The sequence below is a fragment of the Mastigoproctus giganteus genome, chromosome 5 (assembly GCF_048544385.1).
Source record: "Mastigoproctus giganteus isolate SK-2022 chromosome 5, ASM4854438v1, whole genome shotgun sequence".
Lineage (NCBI taxonomy): Eukaryota > Metazoa > Arthropoda > Arachnida > Uropygi > Thelyphonidae > Mastigoproctus > Mastigoproctus giganteus.
The window spans coordinates 106,621,019-106,627,018 of NC_143579.1; positions in this window are offsets into that span (position 1 = coordinate 106,621,019).

Genomic DNA, 6,000 nt, shown 5'->3' on the forward strand with positions numbered 1-6,000 from the left:
ACCCCAATGTTTCTTGTTGTTTGGCCCACCCCCGTCTCCTTCCTTGCCGCTGAATGAACTTTCTTCGTCCAAAGCTGATACTCGTCCAGCTACTTTCATTTCTTTTCGATGTCTTCATAACTCACCTTGACTGTCGCTACCCGTTATCTCGTGTGAACTTCTCGTGCCAACAGACAACTCTAATCACCCCTTCACGTTGAGGCATTCCACGACTGTCGTCTTCTTGTCCTTCAGCGCCGCTAATGCCATTTCACCTGTCCCAATGAGGTACGTGATTCGCTTCTTTTTTTTTTTTCGAGTTGCTCTTCAGAGCTGTTCAAACTGATATAAAATTGTCTAAAACAATGAAATGGACAGAAGAGTAATCTCCCCTCTTTCAAATTTCACCATTACGACGTTTCAAGTAACAAATACCACGATGGTATTGGTACGGTATCTAATTGTTCGGTTACATTTATAGAGGGAATAATTTTGTGGAAAGGACTGACAGCTGCGATATGCAAATGATTGCTATTCTCGATTATTCGCTCGCTTGACGCATGTTTTGACATTGTTATTAACTTGACACGTTATTAAGGTCAAGCAATTTAACTAGGAACCCCTAATAATACTTACTGTGTTTTTGAACGTAATTTAACCTCATCCGCTATTAATTTTAGGTTAAGTCAAGGTAATTAAAGAATATAAAAGTTGATTCTTCACAAACGTTTTCACCGTTTTTGTTTCACTTTAACAATAAAATTACAAAACTGATAAACAAACTTTAATAACAAACTAAAATTAAATTACGTGTAATTAATTGTCTGCAATGATTCGTCGCTAATACAAAGAAACACGAAATAAAGGGTAATAGACTGTGATTCTTCATTTTTACTGTTATATGATAAATCTAAATAATAACGGGACATCCTTCAAAATGTTGCACTTAGGACGACAACTTCGGTGCAAAGTGAGAAAGAAGTAAGTTGTGCTGTGCTTATCGTTGTTTCCAATCTAGCAATTCAAAGTATTCTTTACAATTTAGATAGTACTTTGAATTATCGGATTTGGGGTATTTCTCTGAACCAGTAACGGCTATAACTCTGTCAGGGACTGAAGAAATTCTGTCTTTTCGATTTAGAACCGTGGTTAGATCTGAAGCGGGAGTGGATTGCATAGTTGAGTTATTGCGGCCTTTTTAGCCCATAAATACCCTTGTGCTAAGTCGTAATACATAAATAAAGATCAGATCTATTATCATATGAAGTAATTAGCCGCTGGCTAAATGAAATACATGAATCATTAGCTCGCTGCTACTTATTCCATCCAACAAATCGTACTCAAGTTTACTTGAACAATCTTGAATTTGATTAACTTGAAATTTGCATTAATTAATCTGGGTCCGCAAATATCCAAAGAATACTTTTTGTCTAAGGGCGTCCTCTGAGGTTATCATGAATGACAAGTAGATCTTACATACAAATGAGAAATGATCATTTTGAAAGGACAGACAGTTGAAATCCTACTGGAGTGGCCTAATACCACACTTCTATCTTTTTCTCTTCCTTTAAAATAGCTGTTAGTTCTGTAGTCGCATTGGGTATTTTAGTCACGTTCTGACTCTCATTCCATTTCAACTCCCAGTTGCTCTATTGAAGTCATCATGGAACTCTGACAGTTCAGTAAAATTCTCAAGGTTCTTAAACTAGATGCTTAATACTTTAATACGTGCTGCTCGATTTGTTGAATCTTTTCAACGCAGACAGAGGATCAAAAGTATATAATGAAAGTTGTTTGTAGAAAATGCAAGTAGCAGAATTGATAAGTCCAGTTTCGAAAGAGGGAATCCAGCTTAAGGTTTAAGGGAATCCAGGGGAATCTTAAGGGAATCCAGCTTAAGCTTAAGATTTATCGATGTTTAGAAGTAGCCTACTGGGTAGAATAATTGGACTATATTCTTCTCTTTCCTTCTCTATTCAGAATAGTTTATGGATCAGCGTTTAAGATATGTCGGGAATATTCGAGAAGTTTCGGTTGTTGCACAGAATAGGAAATAAAAGTGAAGTAAAAAACAGTAGAGAGGATTTCCATGCAATGAAGGCCACTCTGAACGGTGAACTTTTTTCAATAGAAAGGTAGTGGACGTAGTGTATTTTAAAAGCTGATTTACAATATGCAGTCCGGTTTTTCCTAGCGCTCTCATTGCAAGACATTACATATTTTAGATTGCTTGTGCAAATGGGTTCCACTTGAACTCACAGCTGACATGAAACTAACAATTTTCTTGTTGCTGCTTCAGCGCAAGAAAGCAAAGGCAATGTTGGAAAGTAACCTTTGAATATCACGTAAGCTTTGGATTTCACCAAGCTGTAAGCCTGAACACCCCTTCCCTCCTCCCCTTAGAGCCTCAGAGACCTCCAAGAGATGCCCTCTGATGTGCTAGGTTGCCAAGTCTGTAGCCCACATACCTGAAGTCTTTCCACATATGGGTGCTCTTTTGCAGATCTCACCAAGCGATATGTTCCCCCTCTTTGGAATCTCAATAAGCTGTCTTTCAAGTGCGTTCTCCGTACTTGGACACAGTATTATAGAGTGGGATTACGACCTTCCTGTCTCTGCAAGAAAATATTCTATAAGTCATCGATAGGACACCATGGGCTCTTCTTGCAGCCTGCTCTACATTGCGCGGAGAATTTATATCGTATCGTAACTCCGCTTCTTCCTCCAGTTTTTAATTCAATCAATGTAGAAGTTATTTTGGGATTGCTGTTCCCCAAGTGTAGGACTTTGCATTCGAAGCTGCTGCATGTACAGCAAACCCAGACGATCACAACTTTGGTTATCACCCCATGAACTTGTGCCGCAGACATCGAAACTCCCACTTGGTCAACAGAAGATTTTTCCTCTGTCTGGTAGAATACAGTGGCATCCTCCATTATGATCTTTAACCTTCTGGACAAAGGGTTAAAGTTCATAATGGTCATCACGGTCATTAATTTTTTACGTGTGATTTAAATCTATCCTAAAAAGTCCCCACGAACTTTTTAGGTCACCTGTTAAAACATGGATATTATCAAAGGAGTCTGTGGGATGAAAAACCTATATTTCCGCCAGACACTGACTAACTACAGTCAAAATTGAATTGGAAAAAAAGAGAATTAATAACTTGTTCTTTATTAAATACCCAACTTCGTTTAAGTTGAAAACAACAAATAACCACAGCGAATGGGCAAAATAATGGAAACACCTGTTGTCAAAATAATAGTTTCAGTGATGGCTGTGTGACGTATTTATGAACATGCAGAAATGATTTTTTTTTTGTTTCTTGCGGATATTACTGTGAAGAAAATATGTTAACGTTGATGTTTATTTAGAGATGATATGAAAAGGTATATGAACTAATGTGACCCAACTGTCTGAATTCCAAATATGTCGAATTGTTGGTGCACGTTTAGTAGGGGCATCTATGACTAAAACTACTGATTTGTTTAATGCATCCGGAGAAACTCTATCGAAAGTGAAGACCGCATTCAACAAGTGTGGAAAAACAAAATCTGATGGGAATATTTGTGGCAGAAAATCGAAGCCGACTGAAGGAGACCACCGGACAATGAAAAGGATTGTAGAGTGAAAACATAACACTACTGCCTCAAAATTAACTGCAGAACTTAGTCTCAGCAATCCAGTGTCTAGAAAAACAGTTCGGCGATAACTTCATAAGCTGAAAAAAAATGGCATTGCTGCTGTTGCCAAGTCACTCTGATATATTGCTAGAAAGAGTATGCAGTGGTATAAGGACCACAAAAACAGGACACTTGATTGGAAACGCGTCATATTTTCAGAAGAATCATCATTCACACTTTTTACAACATCACGGATAGCTTACTTTTGGCTAATGCCAAAGGAAGCGTATCAGTTGACTGTCTTGTGCTAACTTTCAGACATGGTGGGAGAACAACAATGGTTTGGCCAACAACATCTTGGTATTCTTTAGGTCCTATCATCTCCCTGAACGGCCGAATTACTGCCACTTGTTACTTTGATGTTCTAAGTGACCAAGTTCTCCCATACGTTGAATCCCACAAACGATTCCATGTTTCATGATGATAATGCTCCAATACTCGCAGTCAGATGTGTCCAATCTTGGTTTGAGGAGCATAAAACTGAGGCTAAGTCGCCCATGGTCCTGCACAATCACCAGACTTAAACATTATTGAGTCACTGTGGGCATATTTGGTGAGGAGAGTGAGAAGCAGATTTCCTCCACCTTCATCACTCAAGGAACTTGAAACCTTCCTCCATTAAAAAAAAAAAAATGTCGAATTCTTTTTAAGATAGTTCAAGATTTATTTGGATCTATTCCACGTAGAATACAAACTGTTTTAAAGAAAAGAGTGGCGGAACACCATATTAGTGCATACATGTAACTCTAATCACAGACATTTCCATTATTTTGTCCACCTCTGTGTATCTAATGCCGAGCATTACATCTGAAGATCATGGAGTGAGTGGTAATATACCTGGATTGATACACATATTGCAAGGTTCACCTAGATTGCCGCCACTGCCTGACCATAAGACTAATCTTTAAGCTTAACCAAAGGTAATAATCAGACATACATTAATTATGGTGAATATTTGCTTATTGCCTGCAGTTGAGCTTAATGGTGGCACTTCTGCAAATGCACTGTTGACCAAATGCGTGAGATTCGATCAAGTCTACTACAATTCTCCAATTTTGCACGAAATACCTATTCTCAACATTATTAAATGAAAAATGTTTTTTGGAACTAAAATCCCAAGGTCTAAGTCTCGTTAAAATCAAAAGTTCGCTGAAGAACACTGTTGAAAGCAAATGTAATTCGTTACAACACTTAGCAAAACAAAAAATTCTACAGAAACCAATCTCACACCAATTCTATTCAAATCGTATAAGGTTTCTGGATCAAGCAGGAAAGGTATTTGCACATCTCCTAATGGAACACACAAATTCTCCACCCACTTACACAAATATTTCGCAGGAAGATGGCAGAAAAATAAAGTATTCTGCATTCTTGTTTGGAGAATCTTCTTCCTCTAAATGTTGGTAATTAAAGTCATTAAGCAGTTTGGAGTGATTTCCCGTGTAGGTGAAAGTGTTGGCCGCTAATGAGCGCAAAGAGACTCCGGTATGCCATTAATTAACTATAAATGGGAGAAGAACAAATAAGCCAAAAATAAAACGAACGGCGTCTTCTGTAAACCATTGCAGTACAGTTATTAATGCTTTTGTTCTAAGGAGGCAGAAAAGAGGGAAGAAAACAAAACTCTACCTAATAAAAGAGGGCTTCGCTTTCCGTAATTTTGCATCGGCAAAGATGAAGTAAACAGGTGTTGTCTGGAACTCGTTCCGAGTTGAATAAGCTTTTAAGTTACCACGCTTTGAGATAAGAAAAGTTGTTTCTTTCTAAAGCAGAGTTGTCAGTTTGAAAAGTAATAGTGATTTTTCATTACATAAAGACTAGTTAGACTTAGAACCACGTTATCATTAATACATTTTCAAAATAGCAACACACCGATCAAGGTAATATAATGACAGTCACTCGGCTGAAGATGAAAACTGCTCCCTGATGATGCGTCTTCTGTCGGTTTGTCCCCAATGAATTTCTTGGAGTCAGCATCCATTTCTTGGACGTTTTGGAGCATCTCCATTGGCAGGAATCTATCGCCTTTCCTGCGTCTCCACGCCAGAGACTAAAGAAGGGAGGGCACATAAGGGTTTCGGGGGGATTCTCCAGTTACACATCTGCCCAAAACTTGGCGTATTGATTTCACCCGCGATCACTTTAATAGAGTAAGTGGAGAGTGAAGGTTCGTTCTGAGACTTTTCTGTAGTTTAGAAGTTTGGTCATTTCTGAAGTGTGTTTAGTGTCAAACAGAACCAGGGGTTCACCTCCCCCCCCCCCATCTCTTCGTTGCTTTGATTGTAGGTGTACCATTCACTGGGAAGGCCAGAGATTTAAAAGTGCATGAATTTTGTAA